A 15374-nucleotide genomic window follows, 5' to 3' on the forward strand; every position below is an offset into this window, starting at 1 on the left:
ATGACTTTTTTGATAATTCTGTTTTGTTTTGGGGTCACACCTGGATGTGCTGAGGGTTTACCCTTTGCTCTTCACTTAGGAATCACTCTTGGCGGACTCAGGGGACCATATATGGTGCCAGGGATCCAACACCTGTCAGCAGTGAAGTAAAAAGCAAGCACCCTACCACTGTACTAATTTGCTCCGGCCTTGTGGGTGTTTTTAAAAAATCAATTTGACCTATCCAGACATATCTTTAGATATTTTACTGATAGAATATTGAGCCAAAAATTGAGTAAAGCCTATGATTTTCTGTCATAAAAGATTTTTTAACTCTTTGAACACTAAAATTCATCTCGTTTATTCAAAATAAAATTAGAAAAACTATTTTTTTCTGTAAAAGGAATAAAAAGTTCTTCTTTGTCTAGCTTAAAATCTTGATCAAAATGTTTATGGTGACCAATTTTGAAACAATAAACTAGATATTTTCCTCTAAAATTTCAACTATGCAAGATTATTATATCAAAAGCCTGATGTATATGATTTTGCCCATACTATAGTGATTATAAGGAATCCATTATAGAAACCATGTGCAAACACTCAGGTAAATAAGTTCTTAAAAATATGCTTCTTTAGTATTTTAAACTAATCAAAATAATACAATGTAATTGAACTTATATTTTCAGCTCGAGCTAATGACCTTAAATTATACACTTACTGAACTTTGAACAACACATTTATACCCTCTCACAATAAGCCAAGAATCAAATAAGAAGAAATATTGGGGATTTTAAAAGGAACATATGAAAATCAAAGATACATTAAATAAGTGTTTTTTAAAAACTAACAATTACTTCAATTGGAAATATTTTTCTTACTAAGCCATTTAACATATAATGATTTACTTTGTGATAAAGTCTGTACTTAACCATCTCAGGAAAATAATATGCTCATAGCATCTTGTAGGCGTAAGGCAATTAATTGTGCATGCTTGCATAGACCTGATTTTGGAAAAAACACTTGAGTTTTAAAATTTTCCTTTTAGTAGAAAAGGATTATTCTCAGATATTGCTAAGGAAATTTTAGGGAACACAATAGATGACAACCACTAATGTATGTTGTACAATATAATCAGTTTTATTCAGTTTTAAATAAATGTATGGCAGCAACCCTGTTGAAAAATTATAGACCCAAGGACTACTAAATGAGAGAAACTTTTATTCTCATTCTCAATTTGAGTGCTACGGAAATTGATGGGAAGCAAAACATTTTCACAAATGCAAGCTATTAAATATTGCATCAATATTGTTTTCACCTCTGTGTCTTAAAGTTTTTCTAATGTGAGAGTAAATTTGATTCTCTTTGTCTCTGAGGATAAAAATTGGAAAATTTAAAAGTCAAATTAATGTGTACATTTTTTCTGAGACGGAGAATTTCTAAGTTTCTGCATCTAAGTTTCTGCATAAAGTTTATAGCAGCTTCTAATTTATTAAATTTAGTAAATTTATCTTGACATTCAGTAATTCTGAGCTATATGTTCCTATCTGTAGAAACTGTTCTCTCTTATAATAAAATCTAAGGTAGCATATACTAGTTTTGTAAAAATGTAGTTGGGTATAAGGGGAATAGGCAGTGATACACTGAAACTGGTTTGCGTTAATATCCTCTCTTCCTCCTCCTTTTCCTGCTCTACCTCCCTACTCCACTTTTGAAATTTCCATGGACGGATTATTTATACCACAGAAATTATCAAATACTACTAATCAGGTCTCTTCCTTTTGAGGCAGTTAGCTGTCAAATGTTTACCAGTATGACAATAGACATTCCAATGGTAAAAGAAATGTATACTTGAGAATACTCATTATGTTGAAACTGTCTATTTATCAACAGCAGTGCAGTTCACTGAAATCAAAAGAATAATCAGTCAATTTTTATTAGTGAGACATCATGAGGTACAGTTGCAGACTTATAAATTTTTGTGCTTGGGTTTCAATTAACTTTTACATAACAAAGTATCAAGGGTATAGGGTCCTTCTAGCCATGAATTGCCATCAATGGTATCAGGGCTGATGTCTGTGATTCTCTTGGCATTTACTTTCTCATCTTAAGTTGACAGCTACTGTTCACACAGCACTTGGGACTAGAAAAGAAAAAAGAGAGCCGCTAGTTATGTCTTTCCAGAGGTGCTCACATTTCCTGGTTGGTCACATTTCATGGCAAACATTCTGTTACGTGGCCATCCTTGGGTTCCAATAATGGTAAGATGGTGCCCATTTAACCTCTCTAGACTGTAGTGAACTTTTGGAATGTGACTTCTAGTTTCTCTGACCCTTAGCACCAGTGAAACCCATCAATGTACATGGACGTAGAGAACTAATAGTTGTGACACTGCCTGTGATTCAGGTAGCATATATCCCTTTCAAGTCTGTTCCCCAATGCAACCTGATGTTTCTGATTCCATGGAACTGACTTGCTATTTTGAGAATGGGCATAATTTCATTCTGATAGATGACTGTAACTCCAGGCATCTTCACAAGCACATATAGTTAGGTACCTCAAAATGATACAGGGCTGTATTTTTATCTAACAAAGCTGGCTGGAAAGAACACTTACGTACACCTTTGGGACCTTTTCTGTCATAGCATCTGAAAACTGGTCTACTTGAGTAGCAGTTTTTTACTGTAAAATGCCTCATCTGTCCTGTCTTCCATTCAACTGCTCTGTCCCCACTGCCCCTTCTTTTAGCATAATTTGAAGTCCTCTGAGTATGATCTCTCAGTTTCAAATTTGTATTGTGTATGGTGGAAGAGTTATACTGTATCCTGAGGAATTGTTTTTCACTTGTCAGAGCATCATAAAAATGAGAAGAAAATGGGTAAAATGAAGACATTATTTTGTGATTTGAATATATTGAAAATACAGTAATTTGACATGAATATTTTTAAAGACATTCTAACTCAAAGCAAATAGTAACAAGGATTAAATTCATGGTATGAGTTTGCTGAAGATTAAAGAGGAACTGAACTTTAATCATGGAGCAAAAGAACATGTAGGTTTGATCTAGTAGGGAAGTCACTGGATGTCTATAGTTATTCTAAGCAGAGAAATATGGGAAAGAAACTCATTAGCAGGAATTAAAGTTGGTGGAGGAATGAAGTCTGGAATTACTCAAATTCCAGGCAATAATTTTCTACCTTGAGCACTGAAGATTTAAAAAAAATACAGATAACTGAGCCCCTCTTAATGAGTCTATGGCCTATTTTGTTTTGGATTATATGACATTTATCGAGTCTTTACTAGGAATTCTGCAGCCTATTTTGAGAAACTTGGACTTCCGATTTTTATCCAATTTTGATTTTGTTTTGGAATCATCACAGGAGCCTTCCTTGGTTGTTTGTTGTGTGGAATTTCTGAAAATTCCTTTGATTATATTTTTGTGATAATTCTGTGCAAAAGATAATTTATAAATCTTAACTAACAAGCTCTTTAATGATTTATACTTCAAAACGTTATCTATTCTGTATTTAACTTCAATTGAATTATTTGTAACATGTTCCTAAGATCGCCTACATTGCTAAAATTGGGATTTTGTGTAGGAATGGGTGGGAGGTTAGTGTTTGTAGGTGTAGAGGTCACAGACTGGCAGATAATACAGAAAACTAAGCCCAAGGGTATGATTTGATGTGTAGTGTCATAAAAGGAATGGGGAATTCCTTATAGCATGTACCTCTAATTCTTTAGAGCCCCAATACTCCCTGTAATATTGGAGCAATATATAACATTGCTTCTTATTATATTATCTCATATTTTCTATTTGAACACAGTTTTTTTTGTTGCTTCTGCCAGTTTCAAACCTTAGAAACAGAATATACACAGAGATTCACATCTGATTATTATTATTATGTAGAAAATTTAAGGGAAGAGTAAAGACCTATGCCAGAGGACATGTGATGAAAATTAAGATCTTATACATGTAAGCAATATTAATAAAGGCAAGAAAGTATTGCATCTAATTAACATTATTTAATAAAGGTAATAAGATATTATTTTTTTGCATTGTCATTATCACTGTACCAAAAAAAAGAAAAAAGCGAGTAACTTTCTGTCTTCTGTATTTCTTCGGTTTCCTTTATCACTTAACCTTCCCATTCCCTTCTTGAATCTCATTGTTACTTCTCTCAAAACTTAAGCTACTGCTATCAATACTGCAGTACATTTAAGTGACAATATGAACAGACTTTGGAGTGGCTTTGTTCCTTTGCCACAGTTTTGTACCATTAAACCTTTAAAGAAAATGTTTCAAGTTTCATTATGCCAACTTTCATTTTTCAGATAAATTTTGGACTGCTTGCACTTTATTTTACAATATGAAGGCTATGTTTAAGATTTTTGGCTCGCGATAGCACAGCGGTAGGGCGTTTGCCTTGCACGCAGCCAACATGGCCGACCCGAGTTCGATTCCTCTGCCCCTCTCGGAGAGCCCGGCAAGCTACCGAGAGTATCTCGCCCGCACGGCAGAGCCTGGCAAGCTCCCCGCGACGTATTCGATATGCCAAACACAGTAACAACAAAGTCTCCAATGGAGACGGTACTGGGCCCGCTTGAGCAAATCAATGATCAACGGGAGGGCCTTTACTTTACTTTACTTAAAATTAGATTCATGAGTTGATATAAGGACTATATGATATAGGTCATTAGAAACATTTGGGATGGATATCAATCTGATTTCTCTACTCAGTGGTTCCTCAAGCTTGAATGTGTATACAAGTTCCCCAGCAGACTTGTTAAAATACACATTTGTGCACCTCAACCTCATTTCTGATTGAGTAGTCAGAGAATGGAAAGTGAGAATTTGCGTTTCTCATATGCTTTAAAGTGCTGCTGACCCTGCCATTGTCTGAGATGGGAGAGAGAATTGTATTTAAGGGGCTCTTTCCTCAGTGTGGTCTGAGCCTCGTTTTATGAGCATATACTATATATTGCAAGAAAAAATTGAAAATAGGTATAAAAAAGAATAAAATAAATAATAAAATCAAAAATCAAAAAGAAAAAAAAAGATACCTTGCTATTCTATCATATATTAAATAGTTCTATTTATAGAGTTTTATGTTAAGTAGAGATTTATTTTTAAAATTTTAAGTCACGCCCACTGTATTTAGTCCTGACTGCTGGATCTACACTCAGAGCTCACTCCTGGCTGTGCTCAGAGGACCATATGGGGTTTCTGATCAAACCGGGGTTGGAAACATCTGCCCTTATTAGTAAAGATATATTTTAAAATTAAAGGCAAGGATTAGAGTATTTTCCTTGGCCATAGTAATATAGCATAAAACAATCAAATTATTAGTTAACATATATTAATTGTCATAAAATTTCTGAATACATTTTTCCCTTAAATTTATTCAGGGTCACTTACTCAAGTCATGTAACTGTAGAATTGGCAATAGACTGGTTTTGAATCACAAATGGAAATCTCTTATGAAGAAAATACTTAGAGCAATCCCATGAGAAAACATATTATTATAGCTAGTCAAATAAAAAAGATTACTTTTATATTTAATAAAAATACACCTCATAATAGAGTCCCAATTATATTTTATATTCTTTAGCGTTTTGAGTCAATTACAATTTGACCCAGAGTGAGGGTCATATTATACATATTTCATGTAAATTCGGATCAAATTCTGGATAAATCTCAATTTAGGGCTGGAGTGATAGTAGAGGGGTAAAGTCCTTGCCTTGCATGTGGCTGACTCCAGTTTGATTATTGGCACATATGGTCCCTCACAGCCTGGCACTGCCAGGAGGCACTCCTGAACATAGAGCTAGGGATAGCCCCTAAGCACCACCAGGTGCAGCCCAACAGCCCCTTCCCCAAAAGACAAATTTTAATTTAATATATTCACTGAAACAAAACAATATCAATAGCTTTTAAAAATTTGATGGACATTCAAGGGGATTCAGGTACATTGATCATGCAAAGGAATGATAGGGCTAAATACCCAAGCCATAGAGTCAACAACAATGAAATCACGAGACCCAAACTTTAATAACAAATCTAAAAGATGCCTGTCAAGTTGGCAGGCTAGGACTGGGTAGGAGAAGGAACCTGGGAACATTGGTAGAGGGAAGATTAACACTGGATTCCTGAAACAACATTGTATGTCAGAAAGCCAACTCTGAAGAGTTTTGTAATTCATGGTACTTAAATAAAATGTGGGGAAAAATTGGTGGACAGTAAATAAATCAGGTGAAAACATAGGTAGAAAAGGAATGAACAGTCTGCATCTGAGAGATACTTTAAGATACCAATAAATAAAGGATACTAGTTGACCATGATTTAACAAATATTTGGTTCTATAGACTGGGGGGGTGCACACCTGGCAGTATTGGAAAATATTCTTAGCTGTGTGCTTGGGAATTGCTCCCAGCAGTATTCAGAAGACCATGTGCTGACTGAAATCAAGGCTGGATTCCTACATCCAAAGCAAGCACTCACTTTATTGAGCGTTCTTGTTCACCCTAGACCATGTTTTTATTTTTTTTGTTTTGTTTTTGTTTTTTGTTTTTTGTTTTTTTTAGAGTCTGTTCATTTATTTTTCACTTTTTCTCCTGGTTCTCCAGATAAGATAAATTAAAATTTGTCTTTATTCATAGGTAAATAATTAGAGATTTTTCCAAATAACCTAAACCAATCACTGTCACTGTCCTCCCATTGTTCATCGATTTTCTCGAGCGGGCCCAGTAACGGCTCCATTGTGAGACTTTGTTGTTACTGTGTTTGGCATATCGAATACATCACGGGTAGCTTGCCAGGCTTTGACCTGCTGGCGAGATACTCTCGGTAGCTTGCCAGGCTCTCCGAGAGGGGTGGAAAAATTGAACTCTGGTCGGCAATGTTGGCTGCATGCAAGGCAAACGCCTTACCCGCTGTGCTATCACTCCAGCCCACCTAAACCAATATATCTCCCAAACTTTGCCAGAGGGCACTATATATGCAAGCATTTCACAACTTTGCACTGTCCTTCACTTCTTTATCATGCATATCATCAAGTTCAAACAAATGTGAGAGAGTTGGGTTTTCTTGGGTGTTTTTCTGAGCTTGCATTCTGCCTTGCATATGTGTGTGATCTCTAGAACACTAAATATGTATAAGAATGCCACATAAATACATATTCTTCATCTTTCCTTTTAAAGATTAAAAAAAATATTTGAGGTTGGGGCACCAGTAGTGCTCAGGTACTATACCTGTTTCATGCTCTTTAATACTCCAGGCAGGGTTTGGGGAGCTACATGGTACTAAAAATTAAACAGGGCCTCTTACAGGAAAAACACATAGCCTTAGAGTTATCTCCTGACTTTGACTATATCCTGGGGTGCTTCTAACCCCCAGTTTTTTTCCTACATCATTTAAAGAAGCTGCACAAAATGCTTGTAAAGCTGAACAGATAAGCTTATCATTTATAGAGAAAAGTAATTTATATAACAATGAACATAGGAAAAGCTAAATAGCTATATTAAATAGTTATTATTGTATTGAGGTTTTAGTATTGATGTTTTTCATATTGAGTATTTAATAATATTGAGATTTTATTATACTATTAAAATTAAGTATTAATCTGAATTAGATTATGTTAAGCTACAATTTTAGTCCCATGAAAATCACAAAATATATACATGATAAATAAAATGGGAATAAAAATGATATGCTATAATGTGGTATTGGAAGCTTTTAGGAAGTAAGAGGATATAAATCATAAGACAAATAGAGGGGCTGGAGTCATGGGACAGCAGGCAGGGTACTTGCCTTGCACATGGTGGACCTAGGTTCAATCTCTGGCACTCGTATGGTCCCCTGAGCTTGCTAGGAGTGATCCCCGAGGGCAGAACCAAAGTAAGCCTGAGTGCTGTTGAGTGTAGTAAAAAAAAGACAAAGTGAAAAATAGTAGAGATAGATGATTAGAAATTACATTAAATATACGTGGATTAAATCTTATAATTATATTACAAAGATTAGTACAACCTAATCTAAATTTTTAGTCCAACTATAGTCTATAAAATGTATACTTTGAATTCAAAGACACAAATATGTTGAAAATTAAAAGTCAGAAAATTGTATGGAATGCAAATAACTGCAAAGAAGAAGCAGAGTTTATGTTAATATCAGACCAAAAAAAAAAACTAAGAAAAACTTTTTAAACAAAGTTCAATTGATCACAAAAATATAACAACTATTAGCTATTTGCATCTATAAAAGAGGCTTATTAACCTTAACTTCCAGGCCTCTTCTCTCCACATTATGGTGTGAAGTCAGAGATGGAAATTGGCTGAGCATTGTGATGGGAAATTAGCTTGAAAGTATCACCTGACTTCCTTCCCATATTTGAATGGACTGGCTGGGCTGTCTGCTAAAAAGAATGACACAAAGAAGGGATAGTGTGTATAATAAAATTACATTACCCTAAATGACACTAACTTTCCAGTCATTTTTATTCTTGACAACTTACAATAATGGTAGTAAGTCTTTTATCTGCACAGGCTAAAACAAAAAACAAACCCTGTCCTCCCATTGTTCATCAATTTGGTCTAGCGGAACCAGTATCGTCTCCGTTTTTTTTTTTGACACTTGTTGCTGTGTTTGGCATATTGAATACATGACAGGTAGCTTGCCAGGCTTTGCCATGCAGGTGAGATACTCTCAGTGAGTATCTTTTGCCATGTGGTGAGATACTCTCAATAGCTTGCTCGGCTCTCTGAGAGGGGCAGAGGAATTGAATCCAGCTCGGCCGGGCTGGTTCAACGCAAGGCAAACGCCCTACCACTGTGCTATCCCTCCAACCCATGTAAACCATGTTTTTATCTGTGCATTCTTCTTGTTCTTGAGAACCAAAACTTAAGTTACGTTGCCATTTGGTAATTTTTCTGAAAAGTTTATTTAGTGTCGCTCATTCAGTTACCATTTCCCCAGTTAATAGGAAAAGTTCCCTTCTAATATTAGGTAATACCTTAAAACCAGGCTGGAGTGATAGCACAGTGGTAGGGCATTTGCCTTGCACATAGCCAACATGGCCGACCTGAGTTCGATTCCTCCGCCCCTCTCAGAGAGCCCGGCAAGCTACCGAGAGTATCTCGCCCGCACGGCAGAGCCTGGCAAGCTACCCGTGATGTATTCGGTATGCCAAACACAGTAACAAGTCTCACGATGGAGACGTTACTGGGCCTGCTCGAGCAAATCGATGAACAACGGGAGGACCATGACAGTGACCGTGACCTTAAAACCAATGAACTATTCAAGATGATCATGGGAGTTCCGAGAAAAGGAACATAAACTGCTAATTAAACCATATTAATCTTTGTAAATTATAATTACTGATAGTTATTACTTTCCAGTGTTTGTGTACATAAGGTTCATCTGTACATTACCCTAAATGACACTAACTTTCCAGTCATTTTTATTCTTGACAACTTACAATAATGGTAGTAAGTCTTTTATCTGCACAGGCTATGTTATTTTTAAAACATGCGTAAAGATTGTTTAATGTTTCATCTTCAAGTAAACCTGGAGGGCACATAATAAGTTGTTGTTTATTTATATCATAAATTCATTGTACATCTTATATGTCAGTCAGTGGGAATTGATATGCAGAGTAGGATAAATAATCCCCAATGATGCCAGTTACACAGGGAACTAACTTTTAGAACTCCCTCCTATTTCCACCAAATCTCCACCAGAAATGTTGCATCTTTCCATTTTGCATGAAAAATATCAACTTTCTCTTTTTAAAAAATTGTGAGATATTTTCATATTATACTTCCCCTTTCTATCTTTTCCCTATATATTTTCCTATCATATATTTTTGTGTTCTCTATCACTGGCACTCAACCACTACTGGAGTATTGAGTCACAGAGGGGTTTGTTTTCATAAGAGTTCAAAGTTCATATGTAGAGGAGGAGAATGATTTCAAATTAAAGAGAAGACAATGATGAGTTCTCAGTGCACACTGTCTTAAAAAATGAGAAGCCTATTGAACTTTCACAGTTTTACCTCCTTCCAGTCTGAGACAAACATATTTCCAACACAGTGATACAGAAGTAATTGGTTTAATCTTTCAGACTTGGGTAGATTTCAGTATTTTAAAATACTGTTTTAAAAGGAGATTTACTCTCTGGAAAAGTTTGTTTTCTCTTTTGAACACAAAAATCTGGCTATCCTCATATTTCTCTAAATTTATTTCGGTAAAATCTATTTTGCTTCAAACACACAAAACCAATCTTTGAATGTGACAATTGATGTAGAAAAGGGGACACATGAGAGATAAATAGTCATGAGCATTTTTATGAAAATAAAATGAACAATGCCAATATGGCAAAGCACAACCTATGTCATGATATATAAGAGTTAAAAAGGTGCAGGTCATACTTTGATATTTTTTAAAGAGAATTAAGAAAAGAGAAATAATTGCCTTGCTTTGGAAGCAGGGCAGGACCATTGACTGGTACTGATGTCATAGGAGAAGGTGAAATTTGTGATGGAGAGAGAAAAAAGTGATGGGGATGTCATTTTTCCTCATTTCATTGTCACTCTCTGAAGGATATCATAAGCTCACTCTGAAAATCTGCTCTGCTGTTTTCTAGTTTAAGTCTGGAAGATCCCCAGAATACACAGTCAGGATCTACGGGATGATGATCAAAGTTGGGTTGGGCAAGATAAAGATCCCTCTGCTGATATATACATTACAGTGTCACAGTAACTGACAGATGCCACCACTCCGAAGAGATTTTAAAAACTGATATACATGACAATAACTTCCAAAGGGAAAAATGCTTTTTTCCCCTGCATGTAAGTTGGAATACTTTGATCCATTAGACACTATAGCAGAACTAGACATTGTTAATATTTTTATGTTTGCTTATTTGAAGGGACTGTTGTTAGTAAAATAATGTTCATTTTGTGGTCTATCAAATACTCTAGTGGACCAAATCTTTTGTCATTAAAATGTACGGTGAAAATATTTAACATTTAAGGAAAAAATGCTTGTTAATCCACTTTTATTGTCTAGGTCTAGTTTTTAACTCTTCTAGCCTCTATTATTATCAACTGCATGTACCGGAAATTAGTATGTTGAATCATACCAATTTGATAGGAGTAACTATTCACAGGACTTATTTTACAAAGGAAATCATTAGAGTTTTAGAATAGCAAAATTGTTAGCTTATTTAATAATGATTATTTAATAATGATTAGAGTTGTTTCAAAAGAAATTGGGAGTTATTGCATTCCCTAGGTTTGTATTACACTACTAAGCTATAGAAACCAAAATTCTGGGGTACTGGAACAAAGGCAAACTCTGAGTAGAAATGAACTGAGAGCCCAGAAAAAAACTCTTGGATTTTTGAACAGTAAACCTATGACAAAGCAACTGAGTTCATGAAGTGGAACAAGGAAAGCCTTTTATTTCATGGTTGGCACTGTCCTCTCATTGTTCATCAATTTGCTGGAGCGGGCACCAGTAATGTCTTCATTGTGAGACTTGTTGTTACTGTTTTTGGCATATCAAATACACCACGGGGAGCTTGCCAGGCTCTGCCTGTTTTGCAAACCACAACAACCAATAGGAGAGAGATACTCTCAGTAGCTTGTTGGGCTCTCCGAGAGAGACAGAAGAATCGAACTTGGGTCAGCTGTGTGCAAGGAAAACACCCTACCTTCTGTGCTATCGCTCCAGCCCATGGTTATTCAATTAAAAAAATAAAATAGGAAAGACAATTTTATCATGGTTATTCAATTTTAAAAATAATATAAGAAATATATTAATATAAATTTATATTGATAAATTTATATTAATAGTATAAAAAATAATATAAAAATATGGGGCCTGCTCGAGGCAATCAATGAATAACAGGATGGTTGTGAATATAAGAAAGGCTCTTCAACAAATGTTGTTGGGAAATCTGGACAGTCACATTAAAAAAGTGAAACTGCATCGCTAACATATACCATCCAGAAGAATTAATTCAAAGTGGACTAAAGACCTCATGATTAGACCAGAATCCTTAAAATACATTGAAGGAAATACAGGCAGAGCTCTCTCTCTATATATATAGGAATTTTAGAATTATCTTCAATGATTCACCTACATTGGCTAAAAATAAATGAAACTACACCAAACTAAAAAAAAAAGAATTGCATGGCAAAAGAACATTATTAAAAAGACATCCTATTGTATCCTCCCAGGATGGGAGAAGCATGCTGAAAGTAGACTATAGACCAAACATGATTGCCACCCATTGCCTGTTTTGCAAACCACAACAACCAATAGGAGAGAGAGAACAAAAGGGAATGCCTTGCCACAGAGGCACGGTGGGAGGGGTGGAGATGGGGGGTGGGAGGGATCCTGGGATCCGTGGTGGTGGGAGATGGGCACTGGTGGAGGGATGGGTATTTGATCTTTGTATAATTGAAACCCAAGCACAAAACTTTGTAAGCCTACAACTGTACCTCATGGTGTCTCACTAATAAAATTTTTTTAAAAAGACATGTATTGAATGGGAGTACATATTTACACAAAGTACATCAGATAGAGGGTTAATATCCAAATTATATTAAGCGCTCAGGAAAGCTCAACAACAAAAACCATCTACATCAAAAAACTGGGAAGAGGAAATGAGCAGACACATAACTGAAGAACACATACAGATGGGTAGTAGGCATGTAAAAGGTGCTCATCATCACTTATTATCAGAGAAATGAAAATCAGAATTTCAGATTATGAGATGTCATCTCACACCATTCAGGAATGGCATATATCAAAATGCCCTCCCGTTGATCGTCGATTTGCTTGAGCGGGCCCAGTAACGTCTCCATTGGAGACTTGGTTGTTACTGTGTCTGGCATATCGAATACTCTCGGTAGCTTGCCGGGCTCTCCGAGAGGGGCGGAGGAATCGAACCTGGGTCGGCCTTGTTGGCCTCTTGTAAGGCGAACGGCCTACCGCTGTGCTATCTCTCCAGCCCTATATCAACAAGACTAAAAAATATAATGTTGATGGAAATTTGGTTTAAAAATGAGCCCTCTTAAATTGTTGGTGGGAAAGTAGTCTGCTTCTGCCTTTATGGAAACAGTGGCTATTTCACCCTGCAAAAAGGAAAATGGAGCTTTCACACAACACAGTGATTCTATTCTATTCTTGTCATATACTCCCCCCATGAAACATGAAAACATTAATTTGATAAAATATATGCACACCTATTTTCATTGCAACACTTATTACAATAGCTAGGATTTGGAAAAAAACAGAAATGTCTGATACCATGAAAAAAGAAGTTGTGGTATGTACACAGTGGAATACTATGTAGCTATAAAGAAAAAACTAAATGTTGCAGTTTGCTTCAACTTGGGTGGAACAGGAGGATATACATACAAAGCAAAATAAGTCAGAGGGAGGACAGATATTAGATGGATTTATTCATCTGTGGTGATGATGATAAACTCTTGGCCATGGATTACAAAACTCAGATTACCAAGCGGTAGGAGTTAGGGGTTGGGAGGAGAAGGAAGAGGCAGACTAGAAGTAGTGTAAGGACAGTTGTAGAAGGCTGGAGACATTTTGGTGTTGGTGAAGTATAGTAACTTTGTACATCAAATACATAACTGTTAACACAGTTGTAACCTTGTTGGATAAACTACCCTTAACTTTTTTACAGACAATGTTAAATACAAGAATTATATACTTTAAAAAAGCTGTATGCAGAGTAACTCAGAACATCAAGTTCTGAAAAAAAAGTGTACCTATGTCAAGTCCACATTCTGCTTTTAAAAGATTGTAACAAATACAGAGAAATTAAGGAGCAAAAATAATGGGGAGAGGGAGTTGGGGCCATAGTAAACTGTGCTTGGGTTGTGGTTCTGTGCTCGAGTCACTTTTAGCATTGATCAGGGAACCCTGTGGTTGTGGGAATTGAAGTAGTGTCAACTGCATGTAAGGCAAATGCCTTAACTCCTACACTCTCTCTCTACTAACTTTTGAACTCCCTAGTAAAATTTGTGATAAATAAAGGTACTTCGGCACTGAAAAAGTGTTAGAGATGTATATTGTTTGAAATTTATATTCAATCCTCTTACTATGAAGAGTGCATATTAAAAATCAACTTATAAGCCAATTTTGCAAAATTTCCAAGTGTTTTTCAGAAGTATTACTTAAATGTCAGTAGTTGACCAAAAAGTTTGATTGCCTTGTAGAGTGAAATCAGAAAAATTATGAATGCCATTTTTCTATCATTATCACTAATATTCTCATTCTGATAAAAATATATTTTCTCTAAATGAACTTAGGGAAATATTTTTGGTTTAGTGCAAAATTCACTCAATTTAGTGGACACTGCTATGTCCTGCTCAGATTCCCTTTTTTAGAAGGGTGTCTTCTCCCAAATCAACTAGATGCTGTTGGTAGTCAGCCAATTCTAAGCTCTTTCAATGACTGACTCAATTGAAGAAGTCCTTATATAATGCTGTTTTTTACGGGAGGGGCAGGAGGGAGAGGGCTGATCATATTTTACACAGACTTCTAATATGAAGGGCTTTTATCTTGAAAATTTGGAGACTACAATCCTTGAGTATTAGTCTCATACTTTTTTTATATCCCACAAATGAATGCAGTCATTCTATGTCTGTGCTTCTCCTCCTGATTCATTTCACTCAGCATGATACTTTCTATGTCCATCCACTCATAAGCGAATTTAATGACTTGCTTTTTTTTTTTCTAACAGTCGAGTACTAGTTATTTCATTGTGTAGATGTTCCATAGTTTCTTTAACCAGTTGTCTGTTCTCAGGCACTCCAATTCAAAGGAGGGAGGGAGGGAGAGAGAGAGGGAGAGAGGGAGAGAGAGAGAGAGAGAGAGAGAGAGAGAGAGAGAGAGAGAGAGAGAGAGAGAGAGAGAGAAGAGCGGAGAGGGGAGAGAGGAGAAAAAATAAGTTTCTTCCACAAGGCAGGCTGGGAGGGGAGGGGATGTGGGAAGAATACTGGGGATATTGATGGTGGGAAATTTACACTGGTAAGGGGAATAGTGTTGGAACATTGTATGACTGAAATCCAATAATGAAAGCTTTAGTAACTGTATATATCACAGTGATTCAATTGAAAGAAAAGAGAAAAGAAAAGGAAAAGGAAAAAGAAAGGAAAAGAAAAGAAAAGAAAAGAAAAGAAAAGAAAAGAAAAGAAAAGAAAAGAAAAGAAAGGAAAAGAGAGGAGAAGAAACGAAACATTGGAGACTAGTGTTTAGGGCTGTTCTGCCTCCAGAGTTCCTGGAAGCTTGGCAAAAACTGCTGTTGGTTTGATCACCTAGTGAATTTGTCTCGTTCTTTATTCTCTTTATGTGTTGAAACCAAAAGAATT

At 35.9% G+C, this 15374-nt stretch overlaps 1 protein-coding gene across 1 annotated transcript in view; it reads left to right on the top strand.

Annotated features, from left to right (window-relative positions):
* LOC130039258 (mitochondrial import inner membrane translocase subunit Tim23-like) overlaps positions 1-15374 on the top strand; it is a 164704-nt gene that overhangs the window by 123775 nt on the left and 25555 nt on the right.

Source organism: Sorex fumeus, unplaced genomic scaffold (genome assembly GCF_029834395.1).
Source record: "Sorex fumeus unplaced genomic scaffold, SorFum_2.1 ptg000086l, whole genome shotgun sequence".
Lineage (NCBI taxonomy): Eukaryota > Metazoa > Chordata > Mammalia > Eulipotyphla > Soricidae > Sorex > Sorex fumeus.